Source organism: Oncorhynchus nerka, linkage group LG7, assembly GCF_034236695.1.
Source record: "Oncorhynchus nerka isolate Pitt River linkage group LG7, Oner_Uvic_2.0, whole genome shotgun sequence".
Lineage (NCBI taxonomy): Eukaryota > Metazoa > Chordata > Actinopteri > Salmoniformes > Salmonidae > Oncorhynchus > Oncorhynchus nerka.
In genome coordinates this window covers 42,150,430-42,171,124 of record NC_088402.1, presented here as the reverse complement: position 1 = coordinate 42,171,124, position 20,695 = coordinate 42,150,430, and the positions used below count along the sequence as shown (strand labels likewise).

Here is a 20,695-nt window from a genome sequence, read left to right as displayed (position 1 = left end):
TAACCGAAATAAGGCACCTCTGGGGTTTGTGGTGTATGGCCAAAATACCATGGCTAAGGGCTGTATGCAGGCACTCCGCGTTGCGTCGTGCTTAAGAAGTCCTTAGTCGTGGTGTATTGGCCACATACCACACCCCCTCGGGCCTTATTGCTTAGTTAGCCTAAGTATCTGGTCCGTTATGTATGTATGTTATAAGTGATAAGCAGCGTCTAGCCGACATGGGGTCGACTCGACACCTGTGTGAATCTTAGAATCTAATCAGGGAATTGTTTTTTCCTGGTTACTAAGGGGCTTCCCAAATGAAACCCCTATTGCCTATAGTGCACACTACTATGGGCCCTGGTCCAAAGGGGATCGATGCACAATCTCAAGCACTTTAAAATGGGCATTCATCTCCATTGTTACTGAGGTAGACATTAGCACACAATGTCTGCCAAAATCTACACAGCACAACGTAGAATTATTACAAGTATCAAACTACAAGGCAGGTAAAATCAAATATGAAGTCAAATTTATTGGTGCAACATTTTCAATGGCTGACATCCTCGACATTGTTACTGCTGGAAAATATATTATATTGCACGGAACAAGGAAACAGAGATACACAACATAAAATTATAGATTCAGACAGTGTCCTTGAGAATGAATGGGCAGGGCTTTGGCAACTTTGCATTTATTGTCCTCCTTATCTAACGTAAGCTGGTCAGGGCTGTTTCCTGGACAGCCGGTGTCTAAGGTTGGGGAGGGTGATTTTGACACATTATATAAGACCAGGCTCACTTTCAGCTGGAGTCTCTACACAGCCAGATCCGATCAACGATAGCAAACCCAGGATAGTCAACCCAGGACAGCAGTTTCCTCTAGTATCTGGCCCACGAGACACTTCGCCTTTCTGCAATATGAAGTGCCTGGTTCTGGGACTCAGCACACTGGCCTTGCTGGCATCCACCATGGCACAGGTAATGAATGTACTTATTCCTTATTCAGAAATAATAGCTGAACAAGTTTTAAACTTAAAGAACGGATGGAGAGATGGGGAGACCTGATTCAACCTAGAGTGTTTGGTGAACTCAACAATTCTGATTATAGCTGATGCAGTATGTTGAAATTTGAGGTTCAATAATTTGAGGATCATTCAATGAGTAAATGTAGTTATAGAACAGTGTTTTTAGTTGGAGTGTTTATATGCTCCAAAGTGACATTAGGTCAGGGGCGTTCAACCTTTTCATGCCCAGGGACCCCAATTCAGGCCAACAGTCAAACCAGGAACCCCTGTCATATATTTGCACCAATATGTTTCCCCATGCAGTTTTAATAACACAAAGTTGGATAATTGCAATGTTTCAAATGGATAGCCTAAGGGTCAGTAAAAAAAAATTACAACTCCAGGTTTCATTTTTTTTTTTTAAATGCACCCCCTTCCCAACATAAAAAACATTTTCACATGACCCTCCCCTTGTACTGTAAAAATAAAATTGCACACCCTTCCCCCTCATTGAATTAACTCCAAAAGAATGATTATGACCAAAAATAATAATACCTGTAGAGACCCTGTGTTTATAAATGTGGATGCCGACTTTGCCACTACAGCATGCTTTTGTGGCACAGTTGATGCCACGTAGGGCTACGGGCCAGAACGTTGAGGGTTCACCAACCACCACAGCTAGGGGGAAATCAGATTTTCTAAACTTGGTGGTGCGAGCCCAGGATGCTGATTGGCTGACAGCTGTGGTATATCAGACCGTATACAATGGGTATGACAAAATATGTATATTTACTGCTCTCCGCGTTGCGTCGCGCTTAAGAACAGCCCTTAGCCGTGGTATACTGTCCATATTCCACACCCCCTCGGTATTGCTTAATTATATAAAATATATGCAACAAATGTATATGCAACGAACAGCCAATAAGCAAAGCATACCGATTACTGACTTCGGGCGCGTTTTCAACACCACAATCAAAATGACTACGAATATGTCAATCTCGACAAAAACAAAATACATCCCTCCCTACCTTGTACCCACTAGCAAAGGCTTGGCTTGACAATCTCCGAATGTCATTCAAAAATGTTTTGGTTTTGTAACAGATGTCTCTTTCCATACATTAAATAGCCGGTGCACCGTTTGGATGCTGGATTTATATTAGAGTGGAGTGGACGACCGTGAGCAGGTAGCCTACAGGAGACGTTTGAAGTAGCCTAACCCAATTAAAACATTGTAACTGGTTGTGTTTAAAAAAAAGTTAAACAACAAATATTTAGGCTATTTTGATGTGTTAGATTCTAGGTGTGGGAGGAATAGCCACTCAGATCGGAGAGGAGGCAGAGCGCGCATTGAGTTTCCGGAATAACTGGACCTGCAGGGATTATATGTGGCCACATTACTTTAGGACGATTTGGGAGAATGATGATCCCCAACAGACAGAAATAAAACCAGACTGGCCTGCTGCTGTGCCTTTCTAGACCGTATAAACTGTTGAGAGTAGACTCACAACTGATCCAAATCGAATGAAACATTCAAATCACAGAGCGTTTGCGCTGTTATTCAATTTTTTATTTTTATTTTTTTTGCAGTTTACAGCCTAGAGTAGAATTTTATACTCGCTTGAAAACTATTATTAATTGCATTGTGGTGTTGTAGACAAGTCTAAGTAGTATCATTTTATTGTCCCTAAACAAGACCAATAGGGAAGTTCTTTTGAGCTGCGTGTCTCATGTCTTCAATGAGCAACGACATGACACACCTGCTTCTCTGATGTTTGTCAGCTCCTCCCCTTGTTTTTGTGGATTGACATAGAAAATGGTCTCGCCTTTGAATGGTTTTATGTGTGGTATGATTGTTAGTTAGACTATCGGAGATCTGGACCAACGATCCACCTACCACTATTGCCACTATGAATGGTGGATAGAGGTCAGGACAGACGGTGAGACTGGCAGACTATATTGACCTGTGGTATAGTAAGTGTGTGGAAAAGCGTAGTGCATGCAAACAGATTAGGACATTTGGCAAGGATGCAAGAAGTAAAACCTGAAAAATCCCCTCCAGTAATTTCGAATGGTCCCTAATTTCAGTTTCAAATAGACATGGGTAAATGAATGCTTAATGAACAATTTCATCCGACAGAATTCTACAATAGGACCAACAACAGACCAACAGAATTCTACAATAGGACCAGCAACAGACCAACAGAATTCTACAATAGGACCAGCAACCGTCACAACTGCCACAACCGCCACCTGGCTATCCACACCAGTAATTTTCAAACTGTCCCTAATTAATTTCAGTTAATAGACACGGGTGAAATAATCCTGAATTAACATATAGCCTAATGTAAATACTTCAATTAATTTCATCCAACAGAATTCTACAATAGGACCAACAACCGACCAACGGAATTCTACAATAGGACCAACAACCGACCAACGGAATTCTACAATAGGACCAACAACCGACCAACACAATTCTACAATAGGACCAACAACCGACCAACACAATTCTACAATAGGACCAACAACCGACCAACGGAATTCTACAATAGGACCAACAACCGACCAACAAGATTCTACAATAGTACCAACAAATGCCACCACAACCGCCACATGGTCAACCACTCTCACCACACCAGCAGGGGGCAGCCATGTCTTCAGTTACTCCCTGACTCTACTGTTTGGTTCGACAGCCAGCCTGATAATACATTCACTATGGCATTGAGCGCCACATAGAGGGCAAGAGTCACATTGACTGCACCTTTCTGAGAGTGTTAAAGGGTAACTTTGGGATTCTGGCAATGAGGCCCGTTATCTATTTTCCCAGAGTCAGATGAACTCATGGATACCAGTTTTAAGTCTCGGCGTGCGGTTTGAATAAAGTTGCTAACTTGCGCAACTGTTAACTTCCTTTTAGCTCAATGACTGCTAACGCTAGTTGTTAACTAGCGCAATTGCTAATTAGCGTTAGCGAAATGACTGGAACTTCCTGTCATTGTGTTAACACTAGTTAGCATTGGCATTAGCATTACCGCTAACTTCCTTCATACAGGACACAGAGACATAAAAATGGTATCCACAAGTTCATCTGATTCCGGGAAAGACGATAAAGGGCACCATTGCCAAATCCTAACGTATCCCTTTAAAAACTGAATAAGAGCGTAGGAGAATAATCTTTCTTTCAATTTGTGTGTTTTACAATGACCTGCTGGAGGTTTGTGTGTGCTCTGTGTATTTCAAAATGTAGAACTGAAACACTGGTTGATAGGGTTGCAATGCCCAAAATCGGTGTATACTAATGTTTCATAGTCAATCAAGCGGTGAGTTCCTTTGCTATGTAAACAAGTGAAGTATTCATGTGATTGCCTTCAGACAAAAATAGGTCATTATACAAATGGTAAATGATTTAATTTCTCATTGTACAAATATTGAAATGTACCCAAATAAAATATTTTTTTTGTATTGCTATTTGACCGAGTTAAATATTTACATATACATTTATTAAAATCCCGATATTGTATCACAGTAAATAGGTTATTCGGAATTACTCTTGCTTTTAATCTTAATATTAGTTCCATTGTTCTGCTTTTCAGGGCACTTTAAGATTTGTGTATAAAAAAGTGTCCACCATAAAAGTTCCTTCACAGGTGAAAATAAATGCATTCTAATTTAATATAAGGTGAAGTTATTAATTAACAATGAAAGAATTATAAAGGTCCATAACATGCGATGTGACGTATCAATACAGGTACAGAAGGAGCATTCGATCAATCACATTTAGTGATAAAGCCCTTTTTACATCAGCCGATGTCACAAAGTGCTGTACAGAAACCCAGCATAAAACAGCAAGAAAGGCAGATGTAGAAGCACGTAGCTCGGAAAAAAACTCCATAGAATGGCTGAACCTAGGAAGGAACCTAGAGAGGAACCAGGCTCTGATGGGTGGCCATATCTATGCCGTCAATGCTAACGTTTCTTAGCTACCTGCTAACGTTTACCGTTTATAATTGTTGTGTTTTCCCTCGCTCAACTTTTTTCATTCACCTTTTTCACCCCGGACACTTTATCTGGACGTGGTTCGTCAGGACCTCCACCAGCCGAAGCTAAGTAGTAACATTAAACCTTCTAATTGTATTTGGAATCAGTTCCGTTTAGCCTTTAGCCTCCGAGGCTTTTCTCTATCAGGCCCAATCAATCAGAACATTTGATTTCCTCCATCTTTGAATGATGGGGCTTTTGGCATTTGGCACTCACTAGGCCTCTCCTCGCTAGCCCAATTATTCTTTGATGATACATTTGCCTCTTTTACTCAGCTGCAGGAAAAGTTCAATCTCCCCCAATCCCACTTTTTCCGCTATCTCCAGGCTAGAAACGTTGTCAGGGCTAACACACCTGGATTTCCCAATAGGCCTGCGAATACAACTATAGAGAGCATCTTGGAGCTGAACAAGCTTCCTAGGGGTGCAATTTCAGATGTATATGCAATCATTCATGACTTACAGAACCCTTCTTTGGTGCCTTTAAAGACTCGATGGGAAAAGGATTTGGGAGAGGAACTTGGGGAAGACGCCTGGGAATCTGTGCTGCACAGGGTGCACTCGTCCTCTTTTAGCACTAGACACAGCCTCATTCAGTTCAAGGTGGTTCACCGTATCCACTGGTCGGGGGCCAAACTTGGAAGAATATTCTCTGATTTTGATCCTACCTGTGTCAGATGTAAAGTGGAACCAGCCACACTGTTGCATATGTTTTGGGGCTGTCATAAACTGTCAGGTTTCTGGGAATTAATATTTAAATGTTTCTCTGATATATATGACACAGTTATAGATCCGTCTCCCCTTACAGCCCTTTTTGGAGTACGGGCCCATGGGTACCCCCTATCAAGAATCCAGTCAGACACTGTTGCTTATACAACTCTTTTAGCTAGACAGCTAATACTACAGAACTGGAAGATGGCAGCTCCCCCATCTTATAAATATTGGGTGAGAGATGTGTTGTGCTCTCTGAAACTAGAAAATGTTTTATTAAATTCACGTGGGAACCCCAAACTGTTTGATGAGGCTTGGGCTCCATTCCGGTCTTACTTTAAACAGTCCATCCTCTGATGTCATTCCAATTAATACTAAAATAAGTCTGTGACTTAAGGGTTGGAGGAGCTTCTCTCTGTGTTTTTGCTGGGGGGGGGGGGCATTAAGGTCCATGTGCTTATTGATTGTGATCCGCAGATGCCTTGTTCATCTTGCCCAGGCAGAGACTGAAGTGTGAGCTTGTTTTTCCCAGTTATTTTTACATTTTGTTCACGCCTACATGAATAATCATTTTATTTTTTTTATTTTAAAGCATTGTAAACTTTTTTCTGTCCAGTGGATGGTCGGTCTGTGGCCATGACTCTCTGTGAGTGGTTGCATTTCTCCACCCTTATCCCTTGACTGTTTACAGGAACAATGGTGAGGTGTTTGCTCTGTCCCTGTACTATAGATTGCCCTTTAACCTCTGTAGCCTTCTGCCTGGTATGTTTAACTTGTCTAAAGTATGGTATCTTTAAAGCTATTTTTTTAAATGTATTTTTATTTGTATTTTTTTCTAGTTGAGTATATTATTTATATTGCTTTGTCTTGTCTGTGTGTGTGTGTGTAAAACTTAATAAACAGAGTTTAATTTATTTTTATTTTTTAAAGCCTAATTGTAGTCGCTGTACTCATAATATACAGGAGAACAATCGCCTTATGGTGAGGATAGCCTTGCTGCAAGCCCAGCTTCAGGCGCAATCATTAGGTAAGAATAATTTAAGCGTCTGTGCCACCAATAAGCACAAATAGTAGTTTAAATCCCCTCGCACAGTCCCCACAGCCTGACAATTTTCTCATGGCTTCTGGAAGGAAATGCTGTAGGAATGCTCAACCGGTGTCGCTCATTCAGCAGACAGAAACTTTCAACCGGTTCTCCCCATTATTAAGCAACAAGTCGGAGTCAGAGGTCGAGCCTTCTCTGGTCTCTCCTCCACCCGTTATGGGGTCTGAGAAGCCGAAGCCTCCCAACATTATCTCTGACAAATTGAACACCCTAGTCATTGGTGACTCCATTACCTGTAGTATTAGACAAAAAATGATCATCCAGTGACCATACACTGTTTACCAGGGGGCAGGGCTACAGACTTTAAGTCTAACCTGAAGATGGTGCTGACTAAGGTTAAAACTGGCAAGTATAGGGATATTGTTATCCACGTTGGCACCAACGATGTTAGGATGAAACAGTCAGAGTTCACCATGTGCAACATAGCTTCAGCGTGTAATTCAGCTAGAAAGATGTGTCGGCATCGAGTAATTGGCCCCCTCCCTGTTAGGGGGAGGGATGAGCTCTACAGCAGAGTCTCACAACTCAATCGCTGGTTGAAAACTGTTTTCTGCCCCTCCCAAAAGATAGAATTTGTAGATAATTGGCCCTCTTTCTGGGACTCACCCACAAACAGGACCAAGCCTGGCCTAATGAGGAGTGACAGACGCCATTCTAGCTGGAGGGTTGCCCTCATCTTATCTACCAACATAGACAGGGCTCTAACTCCTCTAGCTCCACAAAGATATAGGGTGCAGAACACCCTATATATAGCCACCCTGCCAGCTTAGTGGAGTCTGCCACTAGCACAGTCAGTGTAGTCAGCTCAACTATCCCCATTGAGACCGTGTCTGTGCCTCAACCTAGGTTGGGCAATGTTCGCCTTAGCAATCTCACTGGAATAAAGACCTCCTCCATTCCGGTCACTATTGAAAGAGATTGTGATATCTCACATCTAAAAATAGGGCTACTTAATGTTAGATCCCTCACTTCCAAGGCAGTTATAGTCAATAAACTAATAATCACTGATCATAATCTTGATGTGATTGGCCTGACTGAAACATGGCTTAAGCCTGATTAATTTAATGTGTTAAATGAGGCCTCTCCTCCTGGTTACACTAGTTACCATATCCCCCGTGCATCCCGCAAAGGCGTAGGTGCTGCTAACATTTGTGATAGCAAATTTCAATTTACAAAAAAAAAGACTGTTTTTGTCTTTTCAGCTTCTAGTCATGAAATCTATGCAGCCTACTCAATCACTTTTTATAGCTATTGTTTACAGGCCTTCTGGGCCATGCACAACATTCCTCGCTGAGTTCCCTGAATTTCTATCGGGCCTTGTATGGCAGATAACAGTCAAATTTTTGGTGACTTTAATATTCACTTGGAAAAGTCCACAGACCCACACCAAAAGGCTTCTGGAGCCATCATCGACTCAGTGGGTTTTGTCCAACATGTCTCCAGACCTACTCACTGCCACTGGACATAGTTTTTTCCTGTGGAATAAATATTGTGGATCTTAATGTTTTTCCTCATAGTCCTTGACTATCGGACCAGCATTTTGTTACATTTGCGATCGCATCAAATAATCTGCTCAGACCCCAACCACGGATCATCAAAAGTTGTGCTATAAATTCTCGGACAACCCAAAGATTCCTAGATGCCCTTCCAGACTCCCACCACCTACCCAATGACGTCAGAGTACAACATTCGGTTAACCACCCTAACTGAGGAACTACATTTAACCTTGCGTAATACCCTAGATACAGTCTCACCCCTAAAAACCAAAAATATTTGTCATAAGAAACTAGCTACCTGGTCTACAGAATATACCCGAGCCCTGAAGCAAGCTTCCAGAAAATTTGAACGGAAATGGCTCTACACCAAACTGGAAGTCTTCCGACTGGCTTGGAAAGAGTACCGTGCAGTATCGAAGAGCCCTCACTGCTGCTCGATCATCCTATTTTTCAAACTTAATTGAGGAGAATGAGAACAATCTAAAATGTATTTTTGATACTGTCACAAAGGTAACTAAAAAGCAGCATTCTCCAAGAGGATGGCTTTCACTTCAGCAGTGATAAATTCTTGAACTTCTTTGACAAAAAGATCATGATCATTAGAAAGCAAATGACGGACTCCTCTTTAAATTTGCGTATTTCTCCAAAGCTCAGTTGCCTGAACAACACTCCCTAGAATTTCTAAGCAAACAGCTGGAGGCAGGGCTTTCTCCTATAGAGCTCAATTTTTATGGAATGGTCTGCCTATCCATGTGAGAGATGCAGACTCGGTCTCGACCTTTAAGTCTTCATTGAAGACTCATCTCTTTAGTAGGTCCTATGTGTAACTGTCAGTTAACCTGTAAGTCTATGTCGTTGTTTTTTGTTTGAATTGTTTACGTGTTCGCTGTGCGGGGGAAATGATAAGACAAGTGGAACTACGTAGCTGATAACTGTTGTAACGGAGATCCTTATTGTAGCAACACACTTTTGGAGGGAAGGCAATCCCGCGCTGTGTTAGCTAAGTTTTCAGGTCGACTAGCATCACTACTCTGGACGGTTCTGACTTAGAATATGTGGACAACTATAAATACCTAGGTGTCTGGCTAGACTGTAAACTCTCCTTCCAGACTCACATTAAGCATCTCCAATTCAAAGTTAAATCTAGAATCGTCTTCCTATTTCCCAACAAAGCCTCTTTCACTCATGCTGTCAAACATACCCGTGTAAAACTGACTGTCCTACCGATCCTTGACTTCGGAAATGTAATTTACAAAATAGCCTCCAACACTCTACTCATTAAATTGTATGCAATCTATCACAGTTCCATCCATTTTGTCACCAAAGCCCCACATACTACCCACCACTGCGACCTGTATGCTCTCGTTGGCTGGTCCTCGCTACATATTCGTCGCCAAACCCACTGGCTCCTGCTAATCTATAAATCTTTGCTAGGTAAAGCTCCATAGCAACACCCACCCTAGCACGCGCTCCAGCAGGTATATTTCACTGGTCATTCCCAAAGCCAACACCTCATTTGGCCGCCTTTCCTTCCAGTTCTCTGCTGCCAATGACTGAAACGAATTGCAAAAATCATGGAAGTTGGAGACTTACAGTTGTCGGAAGTTTACATACACTTAGGTCGGAGTCATTAAAACTCGTTTTTCAACCACTCCACAAATTTCTTGTTAACAAACTATAGTTTTGGAAGTCGGCTAGGACATCTACTTTGTGCACGACACAAGTAATTTTTCCAACAACTGTTTACAGACAGATCATTCCAGAAAATTATGTCATGGCTTTAGAAGCTTCTGATAGGCTAATTGACATCATTTGAGTCAGTTCGAGGTGTACCTGTGGATGCATTTCAAGGCCTAACTTCAAACTCAGTGCCTCTTTGCTTGACATTATGGGAAAATCAAATGAAATCAGCCTAGACCTCAGAAAGAAAATTGTAGACCTCCACAAGTCTGCTTCATCCCTGGGAGCAATTTCCAAATGCCTGAAGGTACCACGTTCATCTGTACAAACAATAGTACGCAAGTATAAACACCATGGGACCACACAGCCATCATACCGCTCAGGAAGGAGACGTGTTCTGTCTCCTAGAGATGAACGTACTTTGGTGTGAAAAGTGCAAATCAATTCCAGAACAACAGCAAAGGACCTTGTGAAGATGCTGGAGGAAATAGGTACAAAAGTATCTATATCCACAGTAAAACGAGTCCTATATCGACATAACCTGAAAGGCCGCTCAGCAAGGATGAAGCCACTGCTCCAAAACTGCCATAAAAAAATAGACTACGCTTTGCAATTGCACATGGGGACAAAGATCGTACTTTTTGGAGAAACTTCCTCTGGTCTAATGAAACAAAAATAGAACTGTTTGGCCTTAATGACTATCATTATGTTTGGAGGAAAAAGGGGGTGGCTTGCAAGCCGAAGAACACCATCCCAACCGTGAAGAACGAGGGTGGCAGCATCATGTTGTGGGGGTGCTTTGTTGCAGGAGGATCTGGTGCACTTCCCAAAATAGATGGCATCATGAGGGAGGAAAATTATGTGGATATATTGAAGCAACATCTCAAGACATCAGTCAGGAAGTTAAAGCTTGGTCGCAAATGGGTCTTCCAAATGGACAATGACCCCAAGCATACTTCCAAAGTTATGGCAAAATGGCTTAAGGACAACAATGCCAAGGTATTAGAGTGACCATCACAAAGCCTTATAGAAAATGTGTGGGCAGAACTGAAAAGGCATGTGTGAGCAAGGAGGCCTGCAAACCTGACTCAATTACACCAGCTTTGTCAGGAGGAATGGGACAAAATTCACCCAACTTATTGTGGGATGCTTGTGGAAGGCTACCCAAAACGTTTGACCCAAGTTAAACAATTTAAAGTTAATGCTACCAAATACTAATTGAGTGTGTGTAAACTTCTGACCCACTGGGCATGTGATGAAAGAAATAAAAGCTGAAATAAATCATTCTCTCTACTATTATTCTGACATTTCACATTCTTAAAATAAAGTGGTGATCCTAACTGACCTCAGACAGGGAATTTTTACTAGAATTAAATGTCAGGAAATGTAAAAAAACTGAGTTGAAATGTATTTGGCTAAGGTGTATGTAAACTTCCGACTTCAACTGTACCACAGCTAAGGGCTGTGTCTTAGCACGTTGCATTGTGGATGAGAACAGCCCTTGTCCGTGGTGTATTGGCCATATACCACACCCCCCTGGCCTTGGTAGAGAGTGATTGCTTAAATATACACCCAGTGGCCAGTTTTTTAGGTACACCACCCCGTTCACGAAAATAGTTTGCTCCTACAGACAGTCAAGTGGCCATGGCATGGAGTGACCTAAGCAACTTTGGGCGTGGTATGATCGTTGGCGCCAAGCGCGCCGGATCCAGTATCTCAGAACCGTCTGGCCTCTTCTGCGTTTCACACATGACAGTGTCTAGGGTTTACCGAGAATGATACGACAAAAACAAAAACATCCAGTCAGCTCCAGTCAGCTGGGTCCAGTACTTTAGAGATGGGTGTACCTAATAAACTAGCCACGGAGTGTATATATGGTCATGTGTTACTGCATGGTGTAATACATAATAAATGCATGAGGAAGTGGGGTGCATTGAGTTCTAAAGAGAGAGACAAAAGAGGGGGAAGTGAAAGTATACACTACAGCAACAGTCAAAGGGCAATTATTAAACTACTGTTATCTACTTCCCCCCCTTACTGGTAAATGTTGCACGTCTTCTCACTTCTATAAAATCTAGCAAACAATGACATACTTCCTTGCTGTTATCAGGTTGTTACAGAACGGATGGGTCAATTTATGTTTTATGCCGTGATACGAGTTTCTGGTGGTGACATGAACACCCTATGTGATATTGTTTGAGGTGCGTATTGACATGCCACTATTTTCTGTAATGACAACTCCACTACACTGCAAAACTGAGCAATATTCTCAAAAGTACATCCAAGCAGTTTTTTTGTGTGCCCATAACGCACCATTGCCGTGTGTGTGTGTGTGTGTGTGTGTGTGTGTGTGTGTGTGTGTGTGTGTGTGTGTGTGTGTGTGTGTGTGTGTGTGTGTGTGTGTGTGTGTGTGTGTGTGTGTGTGTGTGTGTGTGTGTGCAAGTTGTTAGATTGATAAGCGTGAGCGCGCAGTGATGCCCGTTTGAACGAGTGTAGATAGTTCAATTAATGGCCATTTATTTGTTTTGCCCCTACTCTTTACTGCTCACACACACACACACACACACACACACACACACACACACACACACACACACACACACACACACACACACACACACACACACACACACACACACACACACACACACACACACACACACACACACAACCCGTCCATGTCTAACTGTGTATGTAGCCATGGTTCCTTCTGAAAGAAATCTGTGGCACAACCTCTTCCTGCTCCTAATACTTATAACAATATGGCTATTATGTGCTAAAAGAGAGGATTTCCTTGTTACTAAAAACCAATTCTAAAGGATAGTTTCACCAGGTCATCTAACTCAGCCATTTCTACAGTGGCGGACACAGCAACGGGGAGCCAGGGACACATCCAAATCCCCTACGTTAATCTCAAAATATAACTGACTTTATTCTCGGAATATTGCCACTTTATTCTCGGAATATTGCCACTTTATTCTCTGAATATTGCCACTTTATTCTCGGAATATTGCCACTGTTTTAAAGTATGATCATACCAAAATGTTTTATCCAAGTACCACCACCTCTCACCATTTTTTTTTACTCTTCCCTTGGCCCTAATACTTCCGTAGTTGTTGTAGGCTCGTCTAGGTTGGATCATTTTATTCTCCCTAATCAAGATCAATAGTGGAGCTTTTTGAGCTGCGTGTCTCACGTCTTCATTGTTCTTTCATGAGCAACGACATGACACACCTGCCTCGCTGCTGCCTATCAGCTACTCCCCTTGTTCTTGTGGATTTATGTAGAAAATGTATGCAGCTTGGAATGATTTTACGTGTGGTATGATTGATAGCCTATGACAGATCCACCTACCACTATACGATCCACCTACCACTATACGATCCACCTACCACTATTGCCACTATGAATGGTGGATAGAGGGCAGGACAGACACTGGCAGACTATATTGACCTGTGGTATAGTAAGCTTATGGAAAAGCGTAGTGCATAAGGGAAGTACCAAAAGACCTTGATCGGGGAGGCGCAGGCAAGCAGATGAGGAGATTTGGCTAGGGTGGAAGAAGTCATATAGTAAAACCTGAAAAATGTTTTAGTAACCCGCCCCCCCAGTCATTTTTTAACTGTCCCTAATTCCTTCCAGCTTCAAATAAACATGGGTGAATTAATGCTGAAGTAACATGTAGCCTAATGTAAATTATTCGATATCATCCAACAGAATTCGACAATAGGACCAACAACCGACCAACAGAAATCTGCAATAGGACCAACAACCGCTGTCACAAACGCTACAACCGCCACATGGTCAACTACTCCCACCACACCAGCAGGGGGCAGCCATGTCTTCAGTTACTCCCTGACTCTACTGTTTGGTTCGACAGCCAGCCTGATAATACATTCACTATGGCATTGAGCGCCACATAGAGGGCAAGAGTCACATTGACTGCACCTTCCTGGGAGTGTTAAAGGGTAACTTTGGGATTCTGGCAATGAGGCCCGTTATCTACTTTCCCAGAGTCAGAGGAACTCATGGATACCAGCCGGTAGGGATATCCTTGTCTCATCGCGCACCAGCGACTCCTGTGGCGGGCCGGGCTCAGTGCGCGCTAACCAAGCTTGCCAGGTGCTCGGTGTTTCCTCCGACACATTGGTGCGACTGGCTTCCGGGTTGGATGCACGCTGTGTTAAGAAGCAGTGCGGCTTGGTTGGGTTGTGTATCGGAGGATGCATCACTTTCAACCTTCGTCTCTCCCGAGCCCGTACGGGAGTTGTAGTGATGAGACAAGATAGTAGCTAAACAATTGGATACCATGAAATTGGGGAGAAAACGGGGTAAAAATGCAACAAAACAAAAAAAGCAGGCAGACAGACAGGCATCGAGGCATTCAGTTACTGTTCGATTGAATGTTAGAAATGACAAAACTAGTGACCTAAGTGACTTTGTCGGTGCCAGTCACGCCAGTTCCTGTATCTCAGGGATTTTCACACACGATAGTGTCTAGGATTTACCGAAAATGGTGCGACAAACAAAAACATCCAGTCAGCGACAGTCCTGTGGTCGAAAACAACTCGTTGATGAGAGGTTGAAGAAGAATGTCAAGAATCGTGCACATTAACAGGCAGACCACAAACAGGCAAATAACAGTGCAGTATAACAGTGGTGTGCAGGACTGCATCTCGGAAAGCACAATTTGTCTGTCCTTGTCATGGATGGGCTACTACAGCAGATGACCACACCGGGTTCCACTCCTACCAGCTAAAAAACAAGAAGCAGCATGAGGCTATGGCCCCATCCTGCCTGGTGTCAATGGTGCAGGCTGGTGGAGGTGGTGTAATGTTGTGTGGAATGTGTTCCTGGGACACTTTAGGTCCCTTGTTACCCCGGACCTCTCTGTACTCTCACTTACTCTCACTGTATTGATAACAAACAAACCAGTGGATTGTAGGCATGCGTGATCTAAATATATTGTGGATTATGGGCATACATCTAAATATAGAATTATGCTTTCGTTTTTGAGAGTGAAATTCCAGGAAGGAGATGGGAAGTGATTTGGGAGAATGTGGCTTGGTCATCTCTGTAATGAAAATAGACTTGATGCCATGGAATTTGCGAAGCAACATCATTTCCCCTGGACTGTATTTGTATGGTATTTATACAGTACATTTACCAAAATTAAGATTTTGTATTAACAGAAACGATAGAGTGAAGTGTCATGGAAAGGTAGTTTCAAATGAAATCCCGTGTTCAAAAAAAACATTGGGAAACGGCAGCACACCAGAAAGTGTATTTAAACAAACAAAAAGACGAAAAGACCTCATTTCACCGTGTTATTTTCATCCGGACAGGCTAATGCGTTTCGGCAGTCATGGCTTCATCAGAGCAAGGAAAGGTAATGGAAAGGAAGTGTAAGTGTTGAACCCAAACTCTGCTGTTTTGTACACTGACATGATGTGCCTGCCGAAACTGTTCATGTGTACATGTACACACACACACCACACATGTGTACATGTACACACACACACAGACACACACACACAACCTTCTTGGAACCAGGGGAACATGGTGGAGCGATATATAAGAGCAGTGCAACTCCGAAAAAGAAAATAAACTCTACAGCACTCGATACACTGAGGACCATCTCTGGAAACGTAGACCAGGGCAGACCATCAACAGCTCCTCAAGCCTCCTGCAGTATTTTACTCTTAGGACACCTCACCTGCTCTATCAATATAATGTATCTTCTGGGACTCTGTACACTGGCCCTGCTGGCCTCCACCATCGCACAGGTAATGGAATGGACATTACTCAACAGAGTCGGGGTCAATTCCATTTCAAATCGGTTAGTTCAGGAGACGACTCAAGATTCCACTTCAAGAACTCAAAAGTGGCATTCATTTTTCGTGTGCGTTTTTCAAAAGCACTTCGTGAATTATTTGAAGTAGATATGGAACTGACCCCAGTCCTTCTGTTTACACAGAAAATATCTGAATTACTGTATAATGCTTCAGATGCGTGTGATTTTGATGACAGTGAGGTTTTTATTTTATTTTGGGGAAAGCAACGTGTAGTATGCTGCTAGAATGCAATTGGGTACCCTGAAAGTGACCATTTCTGGTGTCACGGTAATGGAGGGCAACCTACTAATCTGGAAAGAAGTCAATTCCGTTCCATTAATTGACATTATTTCCAATAAGGATGGTTACATTCTGGAATTTGAATTTGAATTCACTTACTGGATTGAAATGGAATTGACCCCAATCTCAGTGTTACTACATGCCTTAAAGCTACAATCCATTATTGAAACAATAACAAGCGGCCACCCCGCCTGTGTTTTAGTAAAACGCTGAGGGATGGGCTTGGAGAAATGGAGCCACTCTCAAATTCATACATAGAGCTATGGGTGCAAGGACTAACCATCCATGATATAAAAATGATACTTTGAAATCCGTGTTGCAGTAGGATCATGGAAGATCGGTGCTAAAATTGAAAGGTCATTTCAGTCTGAGCTGACATACACTGCATTTGGAAAGTATTCAGACCCCTTGACTTTTTCCACATTTAGTTACGTTACAGTTTTATTCTAAAATGTATTCATTCATTTTCTTCCCTCGCCAATCTACACACAATACTCCATAATGACAAAGCAAAAACAGGTTTTTAGAAATGTAAAAAAACGGAAATATCACATTTACATGAGTATTCAGACCATTTGCTCAGTACTTTGTTGAAGCACCTTTGGCAGCGATTACAGCCGTGAGTTTTCTTGCGTATGATGCTACAAGCATGGCACACCTGTATTTTGGAAGTTTCTCCCATTCTCTGCAGATCCTCTCAAGTTCTGTCAGGTTGGATGGGGAAATTCCCCTCACAGCTATTTTCAGGTCTCTCCAGAGATGTTCGATCCCAGGCTCTGGTTGGGCCACTCAAGGACATTCAGAGACTTGTCCTGAAGCCACTCCTGCGTTGTCTTGGCTGTGTGCTTAGGGTCATTGTCATATTGGAAGGTGAACCTTCACCCCAGTCTGAGGTCCTGAGCCCTTTGGAGCAGGTTTTCATCAAGGATCTCTCGTCGCTTCATTCATCTTTCCTTCGATCCTGACTTGTCTCCCAGTCCCTGCCACTGAAAACATCTCCACAGCATGATTCTGCCACCACCATGCTTCCAGGCTTCTTCCAGACGTGAAGCTTGGCATTCAGGCCAACGAGTTCAATCTTGGTTTCATCAGACCAGAGAATCTTGTTTCTCATGGTCAGAGTCTTTAGGTGCCTTTTGGCAAACTCCAAGCGGGCTGTCGTGTGCCTTTTACTGAGGAGTGGCTTCCGTCTGACCAGTCTACCATAAAGATCTGATTGGTGGAGTGCTGCAGAGATGGTTGTCCTTCTGGAAGGTTCTCCCATCTCCACAGAGGAACTCTGTAGCTCTGTCAGAGTGACCACCGGGTTCTTGGTCACCGTCCGAACCAAGGCCCTTCTCCCCCGATTGCTCAGTTTGGTCGGGAGGCCAGCTCTAGAGGAAGAGTCTTGGTGGTTCCAAACTTCTTCCATTTAATGAATGATGGAGGCCACTGTGTTCTTGGTGACCTTCAATGCTGCAGACATTTTTGGAACCCTTTCCCAGATATGTGCCGCGACACAATCCTGTCTCGGAGCTCTACTGACAATTCCTTTGACCTGGTTTTGTTTTTGCTCTGACATGCACTGTCAACTGTGGGACCTTATATAGACAGGTGTGTGCCTTTCCAAATAATGTCCAGTCAATTGAATTTACCACAGGTGGACTCCAATCAGGTTGTAAAAACATCTCAAGGATAATCAATGGAAACAGGATACACCTGAGCTCAATTTCGAGTCTCATAGCGAAGGGTTTGAATAGCTATGTAAATCAGGTATTTGCTTTTCATTTTTTATAAATGTGCAAAAAAAATCTTAAAAACCTGTTTTCGCTTTGTCGTTATGGGGTATTGTGTGTAGAATGATAAGGAAAAGTAATAATTTAAGAATCATTTTTGAATAAGGCTCTAACGTAACAAAATGTGGAAAAAGTCCAGGGGTGTGATTACTTTCCAAACACCCTGTTAATGCAGTCTCTACCACCACGGTAAGATTGATTTTACCTGTCATTTGTGCTAGATCTTCAGTGCTATGGCTTAAATACAGCCCTATGTTTTGAGGAAATAGACTGTTTGTTTACATTTAAATTGTTTCCAAACATTGGAGTAAAACGAGCTTGTATTTTGGGTTCTGACGGGGTACAACAGTTGAACTAAGGGCTCTATTCAATCCGTATTATTGACATTCAGCACTACAGTGTGATTGAAATGTAAAGACAATGTTCCCGCATTTAGTGGAGACTGCATTCACGGTAAACGGTATGTCGGCTCAATCGGAAATTACCTTAAAATGTATATGGTGCAATCTGTAACGCCATAAGTTATATTCTTCAAGAATCAACGGGTATATATCATTAATTTCATAAGTCAGAAAATTGATGTAGCAACTAAGGATTCAAGCTTTAAAGGTACATTACACTTTCAAATGAAAGTTTGTTTGTCTCTTTCCGACCTCCAAAGTAGTCTAATGTCAAGATGAAACTACGTCCTATCACGTTTCAGGTATGACCCAGATGCAGACAGTGTCGAAGAAACAAAAGTTTATTTCTTAATACAGAGGCAGGCAAACGACAGGTCAAAGGGAGGCGGAGGTCAGTAATCCAGAGAAGGTGCAAAAGGTCCAGAATGGCATGCAGTCTCAGGGTCAGGGCAGGCAGGTGTCAATAATCCTGTGAGGTGGGGCAAGGTATAGAACGGCAGGCTCAGGGTCAGGACAGGCAGAACGGTCAAAACCGGGAAGGACTAGAAAACAGGAGCAAGGACAGACAGGAGCCAGGGAACAAACGCTGGTAGGTTTCACGAAACAAAACGAACTGGCAACAGACAAACAGAGAACACGGGTATAAATACACTGGGGATAATGGGGAAGATGGGCGATCCATGGAGAGGGGGTGGAGACAATCACAAAGACAGGTGAAACAGATCAGAGTGTGACACGTCCAGTGACATCGGTTGTGTAGATCCAGCTATATGCCTCCATTCCAAATGAATGGAAAAGATGAGCACCGAATAAAACCAGGAAATCCAGGAAATTAGACAGTGCTAATATTTCCTTTTCCTTTAGGATTGAGGCCTATAGTTGGATCCACACAATCAATGTTTAATCCGGACATTAGTCTTCTTTTGAGGTCTGAAAACATCTGAAAAACTTTCATTTATGAGTGAAATGTCCCTTTAAGAATGATTTGCAGTCCACATTGACATTGACTCAATTGTCTCTTCTATCATTCTCCACATTCAGAATGTTTCAACAATAGCTTCTTTCACTCCTACAATCGCTGTTTCTGCTCCTACAATCACTGGTTCTGCTCCTACAAGCGCTGGTCCTGTTGCTCCTACAAGCGCTGGTCCTGTTGCTCCTACAAGCGCTGGTCCTGTTGCTCCTACAAGCGCTGGTCCTGTTGCTCCTACAAGCGCTGGTCCTGTTGCTCCTACAAGCGCTGGTCCTGTTGCTCCTACAAGCGCTGGTCCTGTTGCTCCTACAACCGCTGGTCCTGTTGCTCCTACAAGCGCTGGTCCTGTTGCTCCTACAACCGCTCGTCCTGTTGCTCCTACAACAGCAGCAACTGTCCAATCTTCCAAACCAAGTGGCAGCCCAGCAACCGGAGCGTCTCTGTTGTGTTCTGTGGTGATTCTTCTGCTCTACAGCCTGTAGTACTAAGTGGTGAACCCCCTCTGGCCTGGATTTTGTATTGTTCAGGACTATATAGACTGAGTGGCTATGAATGACCCCAGAGGCAATGAACAAAGCAAATATGTATCTGGAAGAATGGATTTTCTTCTACTAGAACACCAGTCATTGATGTTTCATGTTAGAGGTTAATCTTTGTATATGGACACGTTATGAGAGAAGCAAATTCTTCTTAAATTTGAATTTGGGTGGGTGGATTGGAGGGAAGAAGGGGTGGAGGGAGGGGTTGGGGTTGTACTGTTTTCCTGTTCTCATATCTGAAAATCTATAAAGAAAGTACAACAAAAAGCATTTGTTGTAAACCGTCACCAAGGGGTAAAAACCTTTGGGCTAAGAGATATTGGTTGTGTTTTGAACACTGACAGTTTTACGAACTTGATTCCACTGCCCTTTTAGACTTATATTCTTGTCCGTTTGTTTGATTAAGTTGAAATGCACTGATTAGAGGGAATGAGTTCATGTTGTAGACAATACACTTGATTGTAATCCAATTTCTATGTTAATAAATGCATGTATGGAAGTACAATCAAAAACAGTATAATAAAATAATAGAATGTGTGACTACTTACATATTAATTATTTTGAGCATTAGCAATAGAACAAAGTTGTATTTTCTTGTGTTACTGTGTAAGACGGAGACATAACGCAATGCAGATGTAGGATCTGAATTTGATCACCCTGTTGCAGGACATTTTAAACATTTTTTGTAGTGTATTTTAGTTAAAAAGGGTCAGAATGTGTCATTTCCACTTTTAAATTTCAGATGTGATTTTCCCTTACAAAAAAAATGCACATAATAATTAACATTTCCTGTTGCTGCAGGATTATTTTCCTGCTGTAGCAAACTGGTTCAAATTACGATCCTACATCTGTGTATGTG

The 20,695-nt window shown here is 42.5% G+C and overlaps 2 long non-coding RNA genes across 2 annotated transcripts; both read left to right on the top strand.

Moving 5' to 3' along the window:
* The first annotated feature begins 766 nt into the window (after nucleotides 1-766).
* Nucleotides 767-4,453, top strand: LOC115131707 (uncharacterized). The gene is made up of 3 exons (XR_003863992.2): nucleotides 767-959; nucleotides 3,123-3,251; nucleotides 3,360-4,453. It is a non-coding gene; the product is annotated as an uncharacterized LOC115131707 (long non-coding RNA).
* Nucleotides 4,454-15,572: 11,119 nt separating this feature from the next.
* Nucleotides 15,573-20,379, top strand: LOC115132581 (uncharacterized). Its single transcript, XR_010464341.1, has 2 exons — nucleotides 15,573-15,800; nucleotides 19,366-20,379. It is a non-coding gene; the product is annotated as an uncharacterized LOC115132581 (long non-coding RNA).
* The last annotated feature ends 316 nt before the right edge of the window (nucleotides 20,380-20,695 follow it).